Source organism: Lonchura striata, chromosome 13, assembly GCF_050655825.1.
Source record: "Lonchura striata isolate lonStrDom1 chromosome 13, ASM5065582v1, whole genome shotgun sequence".
NCBI classification, from domain to species: Eukaryota; Metazoa; Chordata; class Aves; order Passeriformes; family Estrildidae; genus Lonchura; species Lonchura striata.
The window spans coordinates 7340866-7365574 of record NC_140715.1 but is presented as its reverse complement, the minus strand read 5'-3'; the positions used below and the strand labels follow the sequence as shown (position 1 = coordinate 7365574).

General features: G+C 39.9%; 1 protein-coding gene across 20 annotated transcripts in view; it reads left to right on the top strand.

Moving 5' to 3' along the window:
- Window positions 1-24709, top strand: part of TENM2 (teneurin transmembrane protein 2) — a 1518527-nt gene that overhangs the window by 887877 nt on the left and 605941 nt on the right. For 13 of the 20 annotated variants that reach the window (XM_085591018.1, XM_085591017.1, XM_085591014.1 and 10 more), the window contains exon 1: window positions 14673-14923. The gene's annotated coding sequence lies outside the window, so the exon portion shown is untranslated. Of the gene's footprint in view, window positions 1-4987; window positions 5035-14671; window positions 14924-14983; window positions 15868-24709 lie in introns of those variants that run through there. The other 7 variants (XM_085591001.1, XM_085591002.1, XM_085591003.1 and 4 more) reach the window with 4 other exon arrangements.

Here is a 24709-nt window from a genome sequence, read left to right as displayed (position 1 = left end):
TATTTAAAGGTGATCATGCCTTTTTAGCAAACCTACTGCTTTCAGGTATTTTTAATAAATTCACAGTACAAATTATGTGAAGTACAGAAATGTTTATAATAAGCAGAAAAACTCAGAGATATTTTATTAGGCTGTGCAACTATTGCTTAATTACTTTTAATTGGTGAAATAACTAATTCCTGGTTTATTTCTTTAATATTTTAACCTACTAAATGCATGGCTTTTCATTAAACATTCCTTTTGGATGCAGCTAAAGCCTTTCTCAGTGGTTTTGTTCACAAACGCTTAAATTAATCTCAGGTATTAGTTCAGAGAATCAGAGAATAATCACATAGTTTGGGTGGGAAGAGACCTTTAAAGGTCGTCTAAGGCCACTCCCCTGGCCTGAGCAGGGACATTTTCAATGACAGTAGACTGTGTAGTTAATATACATGTCTAACAGTGTATTTATGAGTCTCCAGTAACATGATGCTGGTTTTTTACAGCTTTTTGTGTGATTTTTTTCAAATGAAATAATCTTTTTCAACCAGCTCCTAAACACCTGTTCACATAGAAGCAATTGCATTATTATGATATCTATTATGCGTCTTTTATACATATACATAACACCTGCTATATCTGAGAGCACTTGTATCCAACAATCTGAGAAACAACTAATTGATTTAGTTATTTTTTAATTAAATGTATCACTGTGAAGTCAGACCTAATGAATTACTTCTTCAAATTATTTTCCCTTCTCAGACTGTTAGAATATTTATACAGAATTCTGTATATTTTCTTGCATCTAAATGAGACCATTCTTATTCATAACCTATTTAATATGAAAACCTATCCTCTGAAATTGATTCTAATATAAAAAGGTGTACATGTGCACTGATATCCTTTTCTTGAGTAAAGCAGAAATTACCTTATTAATCATATTCAATTGTTATAGGTCTCCACTTTGAAAGAAGTTAGCCCGCATAGAAAACTGGGCTTCACAGGAAAAAATGCCTCCATAGAGATTTTCCTGGCAGGGAAAAACCACAGCTGCCAAACTCCAAAAATATTTTGGTAGACCCAAGAAGAATGGATTTCTGTATGGGAAAAAACCCAAACTGACCTGAAACCTTTAAAAAGAAAACAAACCAAAAACTGCACACAAACAACAACAACAAAAAATCCACCTCAAAGATATTATTTTAGTCTCTTACTTTACCCAGTTAATCTCTACAAATGCAGTAGAAGTTCTATGGACAGAGGCATTACAAAGTTCAGGAATCCTATCCCTAAAGCACTGGCATCTGGTTTTAGCCAAGTGTTGAATCTAATTTAAACTATTCCTTTAATTTATAACTTTATTTATTTAATTAATTTATTTACCAGTTCTTTGAAAGTATCCTAGGATTTTCTTGTAGAAGTGCTCATTCTGAGGGAAGTAATGCATTAATTTGGAATCCATATGGACATTAGTCTGCTTATATTCTCTTAGCAGAATAGAAATATTAGAAATAGCCAAAAAAACCACAAGGTCATGACATTTCTCCCTCTTCTAAAGAATAGAATTAACAGAAAACGACACCTGGATATTTTGTTAATATTTATTAATTCCAACCACCCTGCAACTCTTTACTGAAGTAATGACTGAGAACAAAATCCTGGATTAATGAATGGAAGAGGGATGTTTTACGAATAAATAAATAAATAAATAGGCTATCCCTTTTTTTTTGTGGCTTTTTAAAAATAGCAATAGATTTGCTGGTTTGTCAGGGTTCATCCCTTCTGACTGGCTCCTCCTTGCCTGGCCAAATTCAGCCCTTGAGTGAGTGATAGGGATTCTTCCATGTGAGGGGATTGCTCACTGATTTGGAGCTGCTCTGAGCTATGCTGACCTGTTTCCAGCTTTATGTGATGTTTAAGCTGGAGACTAAAACATCTTATTGGATGGTAACACAGACAAAAATAATCATAGGAAAAATCCTATTATCAGATAAATATTTTTAGTAATGAGAGAGCAGGATGTAGTCATGCAAGATGCTTAGTCTCAAGGCCAACAACTCTTCAAATCACAATACAGTTGTAACATTTTCCATTTCCAAACAATGAGCAATCAAACATTAGCTAATTAAATGCTTTCAGTGGTGAAAGAAAATATAAAAATACATGAAATTATCAAATAAAAAAACCAAGCGACTAATTTGTCAGCCTCAGCATCACTTTACAAATAGCAGCAGCCAAGTTATCCCTACACTGCATATCAATCAATTTTACTTTTTACAGCTGATAAGATATTCTCTAATTAAATTATGTTTTAATTGCCTTTGACTTTCAGTGCAAGGAAAATGACAATATGCTTTCCATGAAAGAACTCCCTACTCATTTCTGTATGCTGTGACTGTCATTATGTAGTTAGCAGTTGTTCCACAGAGGTATCAAGACTCCACATTTTCTCTTGAAATAAGATCCTGAAATAAATGTGTTTTAGAAAGGGTTATTTTCTATATGCTAATATAATTATTGTTGGCAACATTGAGGTCTGCCCACTTATAGTCTACTGCCATTCTCAGAGTTTTTCAAGCAGCATCTCCAGAGCCATTTGATCCTATCTATGCGTGACTCATTTACAATGAGAATGCCAGTCCTGGAAAACACAACCTCCTGGTTTTCACACTGACTTACTTGCTAATTACCTTTCAAAATATTTGGTTTTTATAAGGCCACCATGAAATGCATAGATCGAAATCATACTGCTGCTTTATGATATGATAATTAAGTTAATTATAGCACAAAAATGTGTGTCAGTAAGAAGGTGCCAGAATTAGGGCAGGAGACCCAGCTCAGCCTCAGCACAGGGACACGAGGGCTGCACTGGCAAACAGAGCAAGCCCAGGAGGTCAGGGAAAATGAGCACCCTTCTCTAAGTGTCTCTTCTGCCTCTGCCAAACAAAGTGGGGGGAGGAAGAAGTAGCAAATGCCTTGACAGTTCCCACTCCTCAATTCTGAACACACAGGAGTGGTTTGGGTGAAGGCAATTTGGATGATTCAAACCAGACTTCATGTGAATTCAGCTGAGAAGGAAAGGAAGGTAAGCAAGCTGTAAACAGACACTGGTGGGAGATATGAAAGCAAAACCAGAAAAACAATAGAGACAACTTCTTTGTCTGGGCTTTGAGATAAGCAGAAGGAAGGAAAATTTGAAGTGCAGCCATACTGCATTTAGTTTGCTCTCTTACCCAAAAATTAATTTCTACACCAGTTACAGAGAAAACATCATCTCAAGATTGTACATAAAGGCTTTGGTCTCACTTTGACACAGTTACTCAGCATTTCACATTCCCTTGTTGCCATATGGACCTGATAGATGCTCCTTATAAGTTTGATTTACAAATAAAGTCAGAAGTGCTGCAGTTGTATTTTCCAGCCATTCCTCCAGTGAGCAGATAATGATATAGCCAGTGCTGGGATATTTGATGTAATTAGTGGACTTTTCAGTCACTGCATGAGTCCTTAATCTCCCTAGGATCCACGGGAAGAAAATTATTTGATATGAGAGCGTTTGATATTACAAGTTGTATTTAACATTTCAAGGCTCATTTGAATCAGCTCAGCTCACTGAACTGCTAAAGCATACAGGACAACATATCCTATCCTGAGGAGAAACCTATAGATGTGCTTAGTAGCCTAAAGGTATATTACAAAAAAAATGAGTTGCTGAAGATGAGGCCCAAAATTGTATTGGTGCTGCTCATTTCAGATGTGATCTGACAGCCAGGCCTGGTGCATTACAGCACAGAAGGCTGGATGGATCATCAGCAGAAAATACTGCTGAGGTCTCTGTGCTGCACTCAGAACTTCTTGGGGCAGAAATTCTGTTATGACCCACAAATACCTTTAGAGCACAAGCTAGTGAAATTTCATATTGGTGCAAAAATACTGTATCATAACACTATATCCCAATTTCTTCTCCCCTGTTGTAATCCATTAGGATGCTAGAAAACTTGAGTTTTTAGTAGAGATGTGCAGGCAGTAACATCTGCTTCCTGTGCCTTGGCACAGGACTAATGGCTGTTGCAAAACGCTTCCTTGTAAGCATTCAGCCAGGTTTCTGCCCACAGCAAATAAATGAATAAGGATGTTTAGTTCTACCCATGTTAAAGCAGTGTTTTGTAACCTCAGTATAAAATAGAAGCAATAATTTCAGGGGTTATGCATTTTGTGGTACACTGAGGATGGAATACCAAACAAGTTTTTATGCCATTAGAAAAGTGTGTATTTGTACTTCTCAAAGAGCTTGGCTTCTAAGCACAGCACTGAGGCTTTCTGAGTGCTTTCTGCAGGTCTCTAACAAAGTGTGTGCTGATAAAGGAGACACAGTCCTGAGGCTTCTCTTGGCTGGCCCATTCTCAGTGACCCAGGAGGACAGATTTTGCCAGGGGTCATTTATGTTAACAGCCCTGAAGGGTTAAACTTGTATTTATTTTCTAAGACCAGACAATTTTGTATGAGACACTTATTTCTGCTGGTAGTAATGAAGTGATGGCAAAGAAAAGACAGGATACCATGTGTACATTTTCCTCTCATGGTATTTCTTAGAGTGACAACATGAGTCAGTGGTCTAAGAATCAAAATTTCACAAAATTTAGGGTAAAATAAAGATATTTTTACAAGAATTCAGACTACCTGATGTATCAGCTTGTATTTGTAGAATGAATAATTCTACACAAGAGTGGTACCTCTTAGGAAGCACATAAGGATATGATTATAAATCACCCAGTTCCTGTAGGTCTGCTGTAGGTTCTGAGAAGTCAGTATATTTCTCTCTGTTAATTCCAATCAATTGTGGGTCATGTCCTAGATTTATAATAATTACATTTAAAATCTTGTGATTAAAACAAGCCCTTGCTTCTATAAATACAGTAGGAATTAACACATACCTTATGAGATCTTTCACAAATGCAGTCAATGTGCATGGGTTTAATTTTTTTAATATGTGTTTTTTTCTTTTTAGGCAATAATCAGAATCCAGAGGAAAAGGTTGCAATCTACAGGAAGCTGGTAGGTCAAATTTTAAAATTATATAAATGCCAGTACAATTAGAGAGAAAAAAAATGTAAGCAGTAAGGTAATGAAACTTGCATTTACTGGATATTCAGAGAATATGCAAAATCATTTAAATTTACATACTGAGGGGGTGAAAATGTGGTTTAGCAGAGGCAATTAACATGAGAAAGTAAGACAGATGCTGTGCAAATAATTCATAATGAATAATTTCTTTGCTCCATTATGTGTTTGCAAGTTTTCCAAACAAACTAGTTTTTCTGATGTATATGTTCAAACTGTTTGCTGAATAATATCTATGCATAATTTTTTATGTAATTCATTCATAAGCAGAGCTTTTTGAATATTCAAGCTCTTTTTGAATGGGTATGTAGGTTGTGCAACACATTTCTCTTTTCCAATTGGAGAAACATGACTTATAGGTTCTGCCATGAATAATCACAATATTTAACAATATTTGCTTCATTATTTTACCAAACATTTCTGCTAGTAAACTCATTTGTCAAGATAATCATGGAAAAAGAGATGCAAACAAAAGCAAATAAATTAGCCTGGCATCCTCTCCTTTCTTTCTCACTTGAGAAAAATAATTTGCACTGTCCATAATTCTGTTTGTCTTTCATTAAAATATATGAGGAAGCTGAAAATGCAAAATCATAGTCTTAAATAGACTTGGGTTTCCTACGGCTGTGGAGTCACACTTAATGCACAGAGTGCCCTTCGGAGCTGGGGCTGCCTTTGGCCCCCTCCCAGAGGGACAGCCCCTGGGATGGCTGAATCTGCTTCCCTTCCATGGAATCTGTGTCCCATCCAGGGAATCCTTGTCCCTTCCGTGGAATCTGTGTCCCTTCCATGGCATCTGTGTCCTGTCGGAATCTGAGGTATTGATGATTCTGAGATTGTAGAAAGTCTCTGTCTTTCAGCCCCGCTGCCAAAGCAGAAGCCATAATTGGTCTGTGCTGGTTCCAAGGTTGTTTATTCTGTTTATCTCTCACATGTTCTGCTGCCCTGCCCAGCTCTGTCCTGCAGGGCAGCGTGTGGGGCTCTGCCCTCAGTGGGATGTTACAAACATTAAATACCAGAAACTCCCTGGGCTGCATTTACAATAACGTGCCAATATCTGTCACCTACGTTGGACAGTGTGTCCCAGCCTGAACCAACAGAAAAATGACAACACCACAGTGAGACATGGAGGGCATGGAGAAGGAGAAAAAGGACAAGGCACACCCAATTTCCTCCATCTTGTCCCCTTTGGACCCCTCATCTAGAATCCTAAAATTTTACTTTTGCACCCATGCCACACTTAATTATTACTTATATCAAACACTCAGAGCCAGTAATTCATCCTGTAAGATTGAAAACTCTTTTCCATGGACAGAGATCACAGCCAGTGTCTCTGTGGGCTCTGTCCAGGGGGTTCCTGACCCCTGCCAGGGTCCCAGACCTTCCAGGGAGCCAGAGGGAAGCCCTGGACTCCCACAGTGTCCCTTCCATGGGATCTTTGTCCCTTCCATGGAATCTGTGTCCCTTCCATGGAATCTGTGTCACTTCCATGGAATCTGTGTCACTTCCATAGGATCTTTGTGCCTTCCATGGAATCTGTGTCCTTCCAGGGAATCCACGTCCCTCCAGCAGCCAAGCAGTGTTTGGAGCTCCTGTTCCGTGGCATAAAGGAAAGGCTCTCATGCAGGAAGCTAATGAAGATAAATACAGTATTTGTTGGCATTCAAGGTGATTAATTGCCAGAGGCAAGCTTAATTATGCCAGGAGTAACAATTGAGTCAGGGACAGATACCAAGTTTTGTGTGGGCCATTGTTAGATGTGTTGGAGTTTGAATTTGAACATGAATGAATTAGTATGGATTGTGTCTTCTTACATAGCTGCCACATATTCTTAATTATATTTAGAGTCATATTTATTTAGAACATTGGAAAAGTCAGTTTTTCTCTAAGTGAAACAGGTCATCAGAATTGAGAGACTGCAGCAGTCTCAGGATAAAATGTGTATGATGAACTCAATGATGAGTGAATTCCCATTCCAGAATCTTATTAGCAATGTAAAGACTGCATTTGATTTTCTATATTTAAATTTTTGTACATGTTTTTATACTGAATATATTACATTTCAGAGTTTCTATATCAGTTTACTATTTCAACAGTGATAATTAGGAAAAAAGTAATATTGGTAGTAGTAAAATAAATTTCATGTTCCTCAGGAGACAGTGAGAGAATTTTAAGTTCTCTTTTTGAGGTACCTTTGTATCCCATGTACATGCTCTCATTGAGGATCTGACAGTTTTAGTTTGTACCTTCATTTTTTCCTGAAATCAGAAATTAGCTTGGTAATAGCTTATGACAGGAATAGTACAAAGGATCCCCTGCACCTTTTTAAGACTAAAAGAACAAGAAAATGCAGAGAACTTATAAATACAGTTTCACAAAGGTCAGTTCTGCAAATGTGTATCAGTGTGAAACTTCTGCCTTCTTCACATTTTACACTAAAAAATGTGAGAGCACCGAGACAAGTATTTTAAATAACTGAAGTATATCTACATGCCTTTGGAAGAGAATAGGAAGAATAAAATAACTTAGCAAGTACTGGTGTCGGAGTGTGCTAACCAGCATTTACAAATTCCTTTGGAGACAAAGAAATGATTGCTTTAATGAGCACAGAAAACAAAACTCTTTGAAAATACAGAAAAATTACAGTGAAGTGACATTAAACCTAGAAGGAAATTGTAGATCACTAAGCTGGCAGATTTTATATGGCAAACATGACATTTTTTAAAAATGAGATATATGTATCAAAATAAGAAAACAACATAAAAGAAAACACACATTAAACCAATCTTGTTGTAAATATTCTCTCTATTCTTTGGATTACTTGCATTCTCTTCCCATTTTCAGTATTTTAGATTTCAACTTTATGAAACATCCAGACATAATAAACACTTAAATTCAGTTTTGGTTTATTCTTTCCTATTTATCTACAGTTTAAAAAAATCACGTCTCACCATTTAATCATTTCATTAGTGATTATTGGTATTTTTGTAACTTTAAAACTGACATTGTAGATTATACATCTCTGAAAGCATATTTCCTGCTCAAAACTTCCCCTTCTATGGCTGCCTTAATTTCTTTTTGCACTGCAGGAGTTCATACTGGTGGAAGTGATAAATGGACGTGTTTCTTTGCATTATACATATTTACAGCAAGTAAACTCTGTCTACCATATCACTTTATAAATCTATTGCCCAGTGCTCCTATAGCCAATGCATTAAATATTGGGCTTCTCGGGGACTGCTCAGTGCAGTTTAACACAACAGATAATGAAAGGAGATCAGGCATGAAAAGTTCCTCTTTATCTTGCACCTTTCGTCACACAAAGTAGCTGATAACAGCTAAGTTCATCATCCTTCTTTCATACAGTATTCAGGAAATCAGGCACTTAAACCACGACCTTCACAGAGAGAGGACTGTGTCATCCTCTTTAGTCAGGAGCAAAAAAAAGGACTCTGATCCTGAATGGAGTTGTTGGATTTTGTCAGAAGATAAATTAAGCAGCTGAATACTTTTGTGTGCTTGTATGGAAGTCCTTTTCAAGGAAATACTTTGCATTAAAAGAAAAGAGGGCATAAGAAGGCACAGAACATAAAAGTTAGCAATGAAAGATGGGGCAAAATTAAGGGAGAATAGAGCAAAAGTAAAATTAACTAACTGCTTCCTTAAAGACCCATCTCTAATATTTCATTATTTTATTAAAAATGCTGTGCAATGCCAAAGAATTCAAGCTACCTGTTGGAAAAAAATATTATCCCAATTCTGAAAATTTATGCTGGTTTATTATTATCTAGTATTTTTTATTCTCTTGATAGTTCTTGTGCACTAAGAAAATGAAAAAAATATTGTTCTATTATATTTCATAATGGTAAGTGAGCCTATAAAAGCTAAAATATTCACTGATCTGTGAAAGTATTTTTAGACAACAAATTCCACTTTCCCCACCCTCTAATTCCTCCCTCAGTCTGCAGAGGGGTCTTTTTTAAAAGGAACAAATTCTGTTGGTGAAGTAATTTCAGTCTTATGTAAAATAGCTATTTCATCCTTTACACCTTGCTACTTGCCTTTTTTTTTTTTTTCTTTCCCTGTGTAATGTTCCAGATATTTTATTCTACCACTTCTTGTGGCTAAACCAATTTAAGTGACCTTTCACTTAGGCTAGGCACTAGCACTACCTGTGTGTGGTGCCATTTACCTAAAATCAGCCTCATTCCATCCCATGTGTGTGTCTGTGAGATACCTCCTCCACACCAACATCACTTAATGCAGAGCTGAGCTAAAACCACTCCTGACATCAGCAACAAATGTTGAATTTATCCTTAGCTCGCTTTGTCAGTGAACTCATTGTTACCTTCCAGAACACCCCCTGACCTCCATGAGCTTTTATCATACTGGTAAATACATGGTATTTTCTCCCACTCTCAAAAAACCATACACAGACAAGTACCTAAAGCAAATAGTTTTTCTTAATGTAATGGCTACAACCTCTCAGTAATTGCAGCAGGAATACAAGTGAAACTCTTCATCCTCTGTGGTGTCAGAGTCATTAAAATGGCTGAGAGAATTAACATTGCAATTACACTCAGAGAGGAGCTTGCAAAACCAAACTGAGGAATAGTTAACAACTGTATCTTCTGTCAATGTTACCACAGCAATGACAATGCTCAGATTTCTGTACTTGGGAACTGGAATCTAAAAAGTCATTGGAAACCAGTATGACTCCAGTAACTGGGTGGACAAGAAGGTGAGAGACATGGGTCCTGATTCACAGAGTAAGAATGGCCCTGATATTTATGTCTTTAGTTTAACAACTGGTTTAGGATTATCATATAAGCATTTTTAGCACAGTAACTACTCTGGAAGCAGGGCATCTACCAACTCTTCAACAGTGACACCTAATTTTAACACCCACAGTGTGGCTTTTTTTCCTGAGAGCTGAACAAATTAAACACAAAAATTCCTCTCCATGACTGGTGAATTCCCCTCTTGGTCAGCCAGATGAGCAAAGACTCATAATTTGCTTCCAGCTAGTACTAATCCACTTTACACTTTGTTGACAGCCATATTCTTCCAAATTCCTTTCAACTATTTGTGGTCAGCTATAGGGAAAAAAGAGGCCAGGTATGCCACTTCAGAGTTTGTTGTGTACAGAACACACACCACAGCACACAGGAGGTGTTTTGGTGAGTTTTGCATCCACTAGGGATGGCTGTGCATACTGAATGTGCTCACTCACAGACAGCAGTTCCTAAAAGTAAAACAATGTTCCATGCCTATAAAAGTCTTTACATTTTCTTAACTTTTCACTGAGCATGTGGAAAGACTTTCCATTTTTTTTTCCCCCCTTCCTCCAAAACTGCAACTTTGTTGATGGCTATGCATTGTTGAGAGCTGTTCAAGCACATAGCAAGTGGCTTTCTACCTGCTCAGTGCTTCCATTTGAGCCATTTCAAAGACAGGCTATCATTCTTACAATGATAAGAATAAGGCTGCCTATAAAAGAGAAGGGGAAAGAAAAGGCTAAAGAGACTGGAAACTACCTGAAAATTCTAGTACAATTTCAGCACCTTTCTTTTCTTTTTGTTTGATGAATTACATGCAGCTTCTGGCAATATTTAGGAGGTGACACAAACTCCGTTATTGCAATGTCAAACACACACCACACTTACTGAATTACCAAAGAAGGTAATTCCAGTGTGTTAAAATTCTGTATCATGCCATTCCTTCTCTGCTAGGTGCTCACTCCATGATACACAGCTATTTCTCCCATACCATGGTGTGGTTACTTCCTTGGAACAGAGATGCTCATATGTGTATTTTTTTTATTATTATTACTTTTTCCATTATTACTTATTATGCAATTACAGACATAGGATTAAGAGTGAAAATTGGACATTTATATCAGGTGCAGTTGCACGACTGACTTATGATATCACAGTATGTATAATAAAGGTAGGAAATTGTACCAATTAATTAAAATAATCCTCTTTACAACACATTAAAACGTTTGAGAGGCATTGTTCAGGAAGATAAGCTCTCTCTTTATTCTGAAGAGTTCTATGTTGTTACAATGGATCATTGCATTTCACAATTTCCAGCTTAAAGGTTTGAAAAAAATTATGGTTATCAGCTGGAGTGACCTCTTGTGTGATGCCAGCTAGTGAACTTCCTCCAGGTAACCACTCCATCAATCCTGTAACTTACATTTGAGGTGCAATATAACTTCCAGAAAGATCCTATTTTGAATCTAAGCAAGACTAGAATGCACATTCTATAGGTAAAATGTTCCTATTACTAAGAAGCTGCACTCCGAAAACTTCACCTTCATTGTACAATGTATTTATATAGCATCAACTTCCAAAAATCCTTTTATCATGCTTCTTTTGATCAAGCTATAGCAGTGTGTGTGGTGGAGCACCGACATACTAATAGAGAAATAATGATATATAGGGACACACTGAAAAATCAGCAGTTCCAGGTTAGAAAATTCAAACATGTGCTTAAAAGGCAAGGGGACAAGCATCCAGCAGTTACCACCAGTAAACTGCTAATCTTTCTTGTTGCCTCCTTTTTTCTTTCCTTTCAAATCACACTGAAGGTCAATTTTTCAAAGAAGTGTGAAAAGAGAGAGCCATGGCCCTTCTGAAAGTGGACAAGATGCTCTCCTGTCAGCAGGCTCTGTAAGTGACAAGGAGATTCTGAGAGAGCCCCTGAAGGCATTGAGGGCTGGAGCTGGTAACATGTGCAGGCTCCAGGCTGTGCCTTTTCAGCTCAGCCGTGGAGCACTGGCTGATGCAGCAACAGCATTGGGGCAGTGACACAGCTGCAGTGTCATTCCTCAAGCATCTTAATAAAAGATGAAGAAATACACTTATATTCACTTCAGATTTGCTGCCTGGAATTTGTTCTTGAAGGTAGGTGTGCACATTGTTTCCTCCAAAGAACTAAACAGAGCTAATGTATTTAAAATCTGCTAAAGAAGGAGTAGCCTATGGTGACCGTTTACTGACTAATCCAATAGCTAGAGACCTAACCCAATAAATTAGGTGTTTGGGTTATTCTCTGCAGCCTCATGCATATTCACTGCCACTCCCAGGAGAATACCCTTACTTGCAGATAAAAGGGATAGGAACAAGCCTGTCTTCCATTGAAGCTGTACCACCACATCTAAAGGAATCCAAGATCAATTTAAACAGAGAACAAGAAGAAGAGGGAGCATGGTTCCCTGTCTTCTATTAGGACACTCACTGTAGGGATAAAACACAGTTATCCTTCTAAAACCTACATTAATTGTTTCTCAGATATTCTGGATTTATATAGTTAACATCAATCCTGAATGTGAACTCAAAGCCAGTATTGCCACATTGGTCTCACTGATACTGCCTCGACGTGTAACTTTGGTTGGTTTTGATACTCTCTGCCACCCATCCACTCCCAGCTGTCATCTTCACTAACCCAGAACACTGGGAGCATGTACTCAGTTATTCACCAGGACAAACTAATGCTGCTTATAGTAAACTGCCTTCCAGAAAACAATGCCCCAGCCTGAAATGTCACCCGTGTTCTTTTTCACTAGATGCCTGACCTTGACTTCACCAGCTCTGTTGCACAAATGAGGCCACCTTACCAAGGCAACTGGATTGGTCTGTGCCATTAACCCATATCCATCATAACTGACCAGGCACAAACCCTTGCTGCATGGCATTTAATAAGCAATTTGCTTGTTCTCTCTCAAATCACTGGTCTAAATAGCTTCTGTATGACACTCCAATGAGGTGAAGATATCCAAATACCTTCAGATTGCATGAGCTGAATGAATTCTGAATTTTGTTAATTTGACTAATTATCATAAGCATCAAGTCAAATGGTTTATGGACTACTATTACAGACTTTATATTACCTTTTTCACTGACACTTGCATCCATCATAATGTAGTTTGACAAGATTTGCTTCCAAGCTCAGTGTAATTCTGTCTTTCTTTCCTGACAGGGACAACTCATTACTTAACTGCAACAGTCTTTTTATGACTTCTCTAGCATTCATTTTTGCAATCTAGTTTATTTTCAAGCAGAAATGTTATTTCCAGTAAAATGACTAGCACAGTATATCTGTACACAAGTTTTTCTGCAGAAACAACACATCACCACACGTACATTAAAATCTTGACCACAGCTTTAGAGACAAGGACACATCTTGAAATCTGTGAAATGCCATGGGAAAAAGATGAGGCCAGGGAGAAGTTGTAGTTCTGTGGATCTTCTTCACTCCTGTTAATAGATGGAGTCCTCAAGCCAAAGCGTTGCATGTAATTTGCCAAGCTCTACCAGTATGCTCAACTCTCCCCTTTTCTCAATTAACCTTGAAAAGCTGAGAGATGCTTCCCTGCTGGTTTCTGGATTGCCCCTTAAAACTCTTGCTCTTTGTTGACAGTTACAGAACTACAGTTGCAGTTGGGAAATTAACTCTACTGTAGTTTCTCTCTAATCAGAAATTTACAGTGCACTTTCCCCAGCTACAGCGAATCCAATGTGCTCCAGTTTACTGCATTTCTCTACAAGGATTTCTATGGTATGGAATATAGTCATGAAGTCAATCTGTGGCACTGTTAGCGCTGCTGCTGTGCATTGCCCATGTCCAAGGCTCCTTTTCACTGCTGTTTCTGATTCCTGGCTAATTCCGGTTGCTACTTTCCTCCTGGCCTTGCCAAAAATATGTACAAAGTTTTACAGGTTGCCATCAGCTTGCGCCTTGTACTTTGTCACTCTCTTGTTTCCTGATCTACTTGGCTTTAACACTTCTGCTTTCGGTGGTCTGACAGATGTGTAGCAATGTGAGGGAGAAGATTGAACAATAGACAACATTTAATGGTTTCAGAGAAAAAATAAGTATTCTGTGCACAATTTTGATGTAACGTTATACAGAACCTTGCGTTTGAGGCTAGAGCAGCTCCGTCCTGCAGAAGTGACAACAGTAGTTGGAACGGTTCTAACTCGTGGCAAGAAGATGGAAGCGATTTTTTAACGATTCTTGCCCGGATTTTGTTGTTCCCTCCGCGCGCCCCTCGGGCTGCGCAGCGGCGGCCGCGGGAAGGGACCCTCCGCTCCCGACCGGCATCCCCTCGTGATCGGCATCCCCTCCCGACCCGCTCCGCCCGCGGGGCGGCGGGACGAGCATCCCGACGCCGGAGACCCGGGGCGTCCCCGCCTCCCGCGCCTCTGCGGCAGCGCCCGGCCGGGGCAGCGCCCGCTGTGCGCAGGGACGGCCAAGGGAGCAAGGACGCGCTGGCGGCGGCGGCGGTGCGGCCGCTCCCGTGCCCGCTCCGTGCCCGCTCCGTGCCCGCTCCCGTGCCCGCTCCCGTGCCCGCTCCGTGCCCGCTCCGTGCCCGCTCCCCGCGCCGCCGCCGCGCGCGCCCGGCAGCGCGCGCCCGCGCGCCGAGCGCGGCGATTGGCTGCGGCGCGCGCGCGCGCCCCTGTGCCCGCGGGCGCCGCGCGCGTCGGGGCCGCGGCGCGGGCGCGCGCGCGCGCGCTCCCCGCTGGCCGCCCGGCGCGCGCTCCCCCCGCGGCCGCGGCTCCCGCGCTCCCCGGGGGCGGCGCGAGGCTGCGGCGCGAGGCTGAGGCGCTGCTGCCCGGCGCTGCTGCCCGGCGCTCCGCTCCTGCCGGGAGCGACGGGACGCGCCGCGAGAGCGCAGCGAAGGCGGGGAAGGGCAGGCAAGGCAGGGGTGTCCCCTCCTCACTGAAGGAATCCGCACCGGTGCGAAGTTATCGCCCAGAGACGGTGAGAGGCGCTCGGGCTGCTCAACCTGCCGCCGCCGCCGCCGCCGCTGCCGGTAAATGCTCTTCACTTCTTACTTGCCGACATGCCCGGGGCTCTCCTCCCCGCTCCGCCGCGCTCGGCAGAGCCGCAGCGCTCGGGGCTCCGTGGCCCCGCATCCCCCGCTGTGATTGCGCCCGTGGAGTTGACAAGTTGGGATTTGCGTGTGTGTGTCCGTGTGTCTGTGTGTCCGTGTGTCTGTGCGTGTGCCACAGCCCGCGGTGCGCGGGCTCTGCCGAGCCGCGGAATTCAGCACTTGGAGAGGTCATTAGTTGCGTGAGTTCCAGGCAAGGAGGATTCTCGGTGCCTCCGCAATAACCGCCGCTGCCGCCTTTCTGCCCATTAATCCTCATCCCTAACCGCTGGTATTTCTATGTTCTCACCGTGTTTTAATGTTGTCTTTGTTTTTTTTTTTTTCTTTTTTTTTTTCCTACGCTGCTGTTTTTTAATTTGTTTACTTTCTTTTCCCCTTTTCTCCCGAGATTGTAGTACAATGTTATTATTTATGTCTTCAGTGTTTGCCAACAGTGTGGGAAGGTATCGCTGATTCAGAAACTATTGTCCACAGTGCGTCTCGCTTAGGAACAGGCAGCAATAGGAGAAGGCAGGCATTTGTATTCCGAAAGAGAATTTAAAATAAAGCTGCTTTGCATCATTGCTGCAGATTTGCGGGAAGCACTGAGGGACGGTGCTATTTTGTTGTTTGCGAAGGTAATAAAGACCGAAGCGCTTTGGTGTTTCACGCATAGCCCTGCGATTGAGCTGCTTGGGAATTGCTGTGGATAATAAATTCCTGGCTGTGGAGGCAGGGATTGCTGGCATGTATCGCACCCAGCGCTCAGACAATGTACCAGCGTGTGCTGACACCGGAGCGCGTCCCTGCTACACCTGCCGTGGAGCGGCACTTTGACAAGAGACTGGTTTGTCTCCTGCATACACCCAGACTGAAATTTAAATAAGGTGCGAATTGAGCTCTTAACTCTCTATCTTTGAACCGGGCTCCTTTTTCAATACTTCTTGTTAGTATTGTTGCGTAAACATCTATTTGTAGCAATTTCGGGAGATGTAATGGTACTGATGTCTTAATATGTGCTTTTATGCCTTTTTTTAACTTCATGCTTAAGTGTTCTGTCCTTCTAAAAGGCTCAGAATGTAATGACAAGTGCTGTCTGTGTGTGTATGTGTGTGTGCATAAATATTTAAATATTTGTATATAATGTTTGGTTTGTACTTGTTTAAATTTGCAGGATCTTGTATTATGTGGAGGAAACAGGTATTACAGAATTAAAATGCAGGAACACAGAATTAAAGGAGACTTTTTTTTGTAAGGTTTAGTTGTGTAGTTGGAAGGTTATGTAAGATCAAAGACATTCAAAATGCATGTGTCCTAGAGAAGTAAAGTGTAGAAGTAGCAACATTCTAGCAATTTAAGAATATAAAGCTTTGCTGCAACAACACAGAATGCAAGCTGTCAGTAAGTCTCTGTAGCCATCCAACATCCTCACAGGGCACTTTATGGAATGCTGCTTAAAATCTGTTGTAATTAAACCAGTCTCTGTTAAGGGCGGAGTTAATGAAAGATTAGCATCACCTGTTAGTATGGTTACTTGAGGTAAGTGTAGTAGTTTACAGTGGTTGTACAGACTCAAAAGTTTTTCTTCAAACTTCAGAGGAATTGAGAAAGATGGTTCTTTCTTTAAGGCATTTGTATTTCTCATTCAGCTGGTACAGAACCACTGTACAGAATAACAACAGGTCTGTTCTAAGGCGCTGATTTATATAAGTGCTAGGTAAAGTCAGTTTTTACAAAGGGATGCCAACCTAATGATAAGGAACATTTCTTTCTTTGTTACGATTTAAAATATATACAAACAATGTATTTGAGCATAATTTTCCTGTGCCTTGGCAAATCAGTGACCAGATTGATGATTAATTTGCCTTGGCCCATATGCTGAGGTTCCTAGTTGCTGAGTAATAAATAAAAACTAGTCTTACATTACACCTATATAGATTGTGTGGTATTCAAAAAGCCAACTGTGAGGTCTGAGCTTTAATTCATTTTAAGAGGAAAACTTTTCTAGCTATGGTTTCTTAATGTCCTGGCAATGCCCGAGAACTCAAAGAAGTAATTTTTAATCCAATTATTAACACGTTTACAGCATGGTTTTTAAAGAAAAAGTTTTGAACCAGTTAATGTTTGAATTTTTATTCTGCTTTTAAAAAAAACATTTCTATTAAGACAGTGCTCAGAGGAAACAATAACATTTTAGTCCTCTACATGCTTATTTTTTATAGGGATAATTAAAGTAATGGTCTTTCTGTGTCATTAGATTTTAACTGCTTGTGTAGCATGGGGAGAATTAACACGTGAGCATCACTAGTAATGTTTTGTTGTAATTAAACCGAACTGTATTTTCACTTCTAGTATTTCACACTAAAAGTCAAAGCTGCAGGGAAGAACTGAGGAGGTGCTTTCTCGTGTTAGGTCACAGAGATTACCAGAGGTTATTGATTTGAGGGGCTAATAGTTGCATTTCTTTGCCTTTTTAAGGAACAGTTTTATTTCTGATACATATACACATCAACCTTTCATATATGGACATGGTTTTGGCATTTGCATGTCAAATACTGACATTTTGTTTCTGCAGTCAAAGTAATTTTCCTGTGAACAGCTTTACTGTTAGAGTAAGTCATGGTGTTAGCTGTATTGGTGATTGTGCTTAAAATTATTTAGAACAACCTAGAAAAGGGAAAATGTTGAGTTCAATCCAGTTCAATGTGTAGACTTTCTTGTCTGAGAGGTCAAACTGAAGGTCAAATTAGATGAAGACAAAGCTCTAGCCACTATTAGAGTACTCAAGTCAATATACCAATGTTTGAAAAGCTGTTTTGTGTTTGTTTGCATTTTACTGTGAATTTAATCTTTCAGTCCTTATTGTTTTTGGCAAAAGATGGACATAGGAGCACCACTGAAGTCCATGCTTAAAGATAAGACCTAAAAATTATTTGGTTTATCCTTTAAACAATAATATTCTTTTATATAAATGGATAGTTCTAAAAAGTTTGCCCTTCCTTGCCCTGGATCTGTAATAGAAAATGCAACCTTACAATATAAATTAAATTCATTTCTACTAAACTAATTAAGATAAGAGATGTTTTAGTCCTTGCTCTTTCGGAAGGTTAATATTTAATGGAAATGGCAAGTTTTTTCCTAGGCTGTTTTTTTTTTTTTAAACTATGCTTTACTTACAGTTTCACAAGATCCTTATCAGGAAGAACAGTTTTATATAATACTCACTGGGCTACAACAGCAAAGAAGGTTTTGCTGATACTTGGGACAAGTAGAACTGGTCCTCATGTTGTGACCGGAGGTGTCACATCCCAGAGCCCTCATGCCAACTGATGGTGACTCATCTTTCTAATTCCTTCCTGCACAAGCAGCTCCTGCACAGAGTGCTTTTAGTGAAGTACAGAGTGCCTCTGGCTGTGTCACCCTGTTCCAGCCAGGGGCTGGCCCAGCTTTGTGTCCTGCTGGTGTCTGCAGCCTGGAAGAGCCCCTGCTTCTGCTGCTGCAGCGTGTTCCCTGCAATTCTGCCTCCCCTAATCCACACAGGATTGAAAAGAGACTTTGGGCCACTCTCTGGTAGCTCAATTTTGTCTCACAATTATTGGTCTGCAGTGGGATCCCATAATGCCGGTGAAGTTCAAATACATTGTTTTAAATCCACCTTGCAGACTAACTCAATATAATCAGATAGACTTTTCGGATAAGCAGGAAGTGTGCTAAGCTTAGATATTATTCATTTTTTATTATTTTTTAAATAGGTTCTTTTTAGTGGAATTGATTGACATTCAGTGGCAAATAGTAATAAATTGTCTACTTTCATCTTTATTGCTAAGCATTAATAACTCAGTAGTCATCCAAACAGGGATGTAATTATAAGATTTTTAGTGACAAGCTGCACAACATTGGATTACAAACTTTTATGTTTAGCTGAGCAGGTTGTGAATGGATACATGGTGCACACACTGCTTTACACCAGTGGCTGTATTCAAACTCATTCTGGGCAATAGTCAGGGAAACAACTGATCTTAAGTCATGCCTTTTTCTTTCCCTCAAGAACAGGTTTTATAGAAGATATATTTTATTCTCTGATGAATGAAAATAAAGTTCCACTTTGGAAGGGTGATTTGGCTTTGGGGATTTTTTGGTTTTCTGATCATTTACTTTGAGTTGTTTTGGTTTTAGCTATAACACAACTCAATATGGCAAAATTAAGAACTGAGTATCACCCTTTTTGGTTCTGGATAATAGGGTCTTAATTTTTTTTTTTTTTTTGTTCTGAAGAGACTTCATAGCCAAAACACCTTTTAACTAAAATATTAACTGCAACTATTATTAACTGTTAAATATTAACTGTAACCATTCAGAACTACAAATATGTGTTAAAATAGTATAAAATACATAAGTAGATGCTCTTGAAGGATTTTCTTACTAGTTTGGGGCACCTGGCCTTTACCTTTAGTAGCAGCCTTTAAAGCTTTGAATTGGTCTCAGTTCTCCAGATTTATCTGTTGTTTCTCAGCCCACACAGGCCAGGAAAATACCAGGGCTTGTTCAGAGGGGTGGTGCAAGGCTATCTAAAATCCTTAATGAGCATATCAGTGAAACCCTTGAGGAGGACAGAAATAGCTCCTAGGTGCAGTCTGAGTGGGAGATGGCACGTGAAGAACGTGGATGCTGAGCAATGGTTTAACCTCAGGTGCTGCCTGGGGGAGTAGTTTCTTTTTCAGGTGCTGTTTGTGGGGAGCAGTGAAAATGACAGAAACAAAATTGTCTCCTGCTGCTTATCCCAGGCAGTGAGTGTCAGGGCACAGGGATAGCAGCCAGTGTCAATTTTTGGAACCAGACCCAGAGGAGCTTTTCCCACCAGTGTGCACAGGTACAAAAGCAGAGCCTGTCTCCAGGTGAGTGCTTCTGTGCCTCCTGGGAACTTTTAGGTGTGTTCCCTTAATTCTCAACAGGGCTCTTTCCTTTTTTTACTTACTATTAATTTCTGGGGACAGTTTTTAGGGAAGTCACTTTTTCTAAACAATTAAGTTAGGAGTGTTGGTTCTGCTGTGGTTTTGAGTGGCCCTGTACAGTGTTGTCAGCTGTGTTGTAGAAAACTATCTTGTATTGAGTTGAAGAGGTGTGGATAACTGTATGTAAGTGAATATATATAAAAATTCTTTTATGAAGCCATTGTGTAGGAGTGTAGGGCTTGGATATAAAATATCAAAATACAGGAAGTCCTACTAAGTATAAATAATAGATTTTTCCAAAGCTTTTTCTGAGTGTAATTGCCTAGTGACTTTTCTAATCTCTTTTAAAAAGGAGAATAAGTTATCATAATAGTGTGCTCCAAAACTGTAACACATACTAAAGCAATGGTAAGTACCTTTTCCAAGAAAGACAACGACAAAAAAGTATAATATTTAGAAAGGCAGAATACCAGATATTGCAATATAACAATGACACTTGACAGAAGCTTTCTGGTGTTGAAAATAAAGTTCACTTTATTTGCCAGTGTTTCAGGAAATACTGTGTTTGATTCAGATTCTGGAGGTAAAATGAGTCAACTGAAATAAAGTAAATATTAAATTCATCCTAGTATATATCAATACATTCCCTAGGGAGAAGTGTTGTACACTTCATGCTTGCCACATTAAAGGAGTTTTCTGAACCAAATAAAGCAAGTGATACACAGTTCTGCTGTCACTGTGTAAATACCTAATTGGCCATTACTAGGGATTTAGCCATTAAAAAATATATATATATATATACTTTTCATCCTAGTTCCTAATTATAGATGCTGTAGAGTTGGATATGCACATGCAAGCTCTTGGTGTGTTTGGTTTTGGGTTGTGCTCAGGGACATTCAGAAAGTTGTAGTGCTTCAGGAGGTGGCAAGAGCATAGTCTGGAACATCGACTTTCTCTTTTGGGATGTTTTCTAGGGTGGGCATTTCTCCTAACTTTTCTCCATGTACTTTTGACACAGAGAAAATATTTTCACATTGTCTATAGTTTTTGGGAGTGTGAGCTCTAGTTGGTGTGCTGGTTTCCCATGAAAACATACAAATGTAAGTGTCCACAAAAATAAGCCTTGAAAGAGTAGGGAAATAGTTTTCTCTCCTACTTAAACATAGCTGACAGCATTAAAATTAAAAGTATTATTATTGGGTCTCACAGAAATGATTTTTTGTCAGACACATTCAAATCAGGGTAAAGTTTTAGGCAATTCTTATTTTATAGAAGAATATTTCAATGAGTTGAAACTTGATATATTTAATTACAGCTATGAGTAAACACAAAATGACCATGGAAGTGGATTAGTAATTTTAATAATCCTGTAGCAGTTTGATTTGTTTGTGCAGTTTCTATAACGTATGCATTTACCTAAAACATTACTGAGTTTCTGTAAACATACAAGTGACACATGGGGGTCTAGCTAGCAGAAGATAGAGAAAATTCCCATAGTGAATGGCTTTGATCTGCTCCTTCTGTTTTGGGAACCTGTGGCCTAAATATCAGCTAAAGAACACACAAGGGAAACTGGAAATTGCTATTGAGAGTGAGGCAATACAGAACAGTTTTTCAAAAAAAGCTTACTGTTTAAAGATGAGTGGGTGTCGATAAGGCGCTGAAAAAAATCCTGTTAGCTGTACTCTTCAGTTCTTAATGTCCTTCTGGACTTGGTCTTGGCTCTCTGGCTGTGGAAAGTCCTTGAGGAGAAAAAAAACCTATAAAAGTATTTCTGTCAAGTCACCTGAAATAAATGCATATGTTTTGTAGTTGAGTATTTTCAGGAAAGATTTATAAGAAGTGGACTGTCAGGTAGATTATTAATAATCTAAAAAGCAAGGATAGTAATAAAGATTTGTGTATAGCCTTGGCTACAAAAGGAACTAAACCTTTCTTGTTTTAGCAGAGAAGTCATCTTGCATTACTTCTCTCCCTGCACAGAGACTAACCTAAGTCTTCTCTTTTCCCCTGTCTCTCCAGCAGTGCTTGTTGTGGGCACAGAGCAGCCTGAGCAAGAGTCTCTTAGTGCAGTGCTAAATTCGGAGGTCACAGCTTTATTAACCAATTCTGAAGTATGTGGTATTGCAGTGCAAATCCTAGCTGACACCAATGGCCTCAGCTGTGGAGTAAAGAATAAGCTGTGCAGCTGTCTTTTCTTTCAGCTTTTCTACCTGCTAGGGGATGCTGACTGAAATCCAGAACATTGTCACCTTCTTTCCTCTGTACAACATACCTGAGGCTGAGAGATGACACGGGAGTGGAGCTGCACAAAACATATTTCAGAATCGTGGCAGTGACCAGGACCAGTGCTGAAGCACAATTTGCTGCAGCATTTTTCTAGGCCATCAGAGTCACAATTATTTCAGTACTCCTTATAAAGCAGGCCCTCTGGAAATATCATCACAGTACTTCGTTTCAGCATTGCAGGGCAAAGGAGGGACAGAGATCACGATGTGCATAACCAAAATGCCTTGCACAGGAACAAAGTTGAGATAGTGAATCCTCAATGGATTGCTGTCATCACTCTCTTCCCCCTGCTCCTTTCAGATCATTCCCCAGCAAGGTGCTACCCCTTGCTTCAGCAGCCTGCCAATAAACAGCAGTCTAGCAGTCTCTTTCCCTCTAGGGCATGAAGAAGGGGAGAAGGAGAAAAATACAGGGAAAAAAGTACCCTGAATAATGCCTCAGCTGCCCTGGGAGGTGTCTTTCTCTCTCAAAGTGTACGTGGGGCCCATGGCTCCACCACTGCATGGCTGCTGTGGGTGAGCACCTGTGAGACCCTGTACCCTGCACTTGCCTCGCAGCAGCGGAGGGAAGAGCTGGCAGCTCCTCCTGGTAGTGTGTCCCTTGTGTTTCCATTGAGGATTAGTAACTAATGAGTTGAATGAGAGAGAGCTTTCCCTTGCCTTTCTCAAGCAGATGTCACTGCTGGAGAGAAGTGGTGAGAGGTGAGGAGAACCTGTGGATTGCCTGTGGAGTATTTATTCTTCTATTGAAGCTCTAATTACCTTACTGCAACTCTTCTTCCATCTCTCCAGTAATCCCAGAGGCCTCTGTAAGTTCCTCTAGTTCAGCTGGCATTCTGTATCAGCTACCTTCGGGCTTAAATTGCTTTTCTTTTTCCTTTAAAGGAGGAGTAATCACTTCCCTCTGTGTTTCTTAGTCCAAAATATAAGCCCTTAATAGATTTCTCTTTTACAGAGCAGCTTATGCATTACCTCCATGCCTGTCACTCTCTCCACAACCTTCTCTGACTGTGAACATTGGAATTTATACATTATCTATTCTGTAGATCTTGTGTTACAAAATTAAAATTTGCAGTTGTACCCCAGTTAGCTTTAGGCCAGCTTCCAGATGACCTTTTCCCACACAAGGATACTGGGATAGAGAGATCTGTGTCATTCTCCTTGTCTCAGCAGTCTTCTTGGGCAAAGCCAGAATTGGGAGTCTGCTGATACTCCCCACATTGATGGTCATTCCCTGCTTTCCTGGTGGTTCCTTGCAAAGGAGAAAGCCTTTCTCATTCCTCAGCTCTTGCAGAAGAGAAGCACTATGAAGTGTGGGGTTTAGATCCTTTGTGAAGCTGCTATGATTGGTGCTTTTTTCTGCCCCCATTTACCAAACATTTTCCATCTAGCCCTGGACAAAAAAGAGTTTCTGATTATTGTAAATTTCCTGGCCCCTGGAATGAAGTGTTAGAAGTCTGATGTATGGTCAGACTGGGTTAATCCTTGTCAGGAGGAAACCTGGTAGATATTAAAAAATATTTAAGCACCTTTCTTGAAAATAAGTAACTCAGCCCATGTATTATAGAATAGGAATGTCTTTAAATTTGCAATATAAAAATACTTTGATAAAATGACAGTTAAGCCTGAATTAGATTCGTTTCACTATTAGGGTCTGATCCTGAAAATAGTAATTATTGCCCTGCTGTTGTTCAAATAACTGTGCATGAGAAAGGATGACCTGCTTAGAGCAGCCTCTACTAGAATATGTTTTTCCTATTGTTGTCCATTTGCAGTTTAATTTATACATTTGAAAGAAGGACACTTATAAGATGGTTAGATGCCACTTCAATTTTGCTAATGAAATGCTGTTTTATACTTAGTAGACCATAATATTGGCACAACACAACCTATCATTTATAGCTAATAGGTATTATTTTCAAACTAAGCAGAAAGAAACATATATATGAGCTTGCACTTGTGGTAGTTGAAGTTTATTTATGCCTTGCAGTGATTGTAATGACTTGGGATCAAGCCTTGCTTATCCATGCTACAGTTTTAGCTAGGTCAGGAGGCTCACTTCTTCTTTCTAGGTGTTTTTCTTTATAGAAAAAGAGAAACAAATGAAGCTTGGCACCACACACTGCAAAAAGAATTGCTGAGGTTAAAGAAAAAGGTGCTCAATATTTGGTTTGAGATTGCTTTCCATTTAGGCAGCGTGAGTAGAAGTGAAACCAGGGGCTCTCATGGTAGTTCAAGAGCAGCTATGTGCTACTCCATCTGTGTCTTGCCTTGTTTGCAAAAAAGAATCTTGGCAGGCATGGCAGATGGAGGCAATATGGCTGGTGTGCTGTTTCCTGGGTCCAGATAGTAAACTAGCAAAAATGTGCTTTAAAAATATCTTACTTCTTATATCACTTACCTACTCTGCACTTGAGTCTGGCACAGGTGGATGTAAAGCTCCAGGATCTAAGCTCCATAACCAAGGGTTATCTGACTTAGTTCTGTCA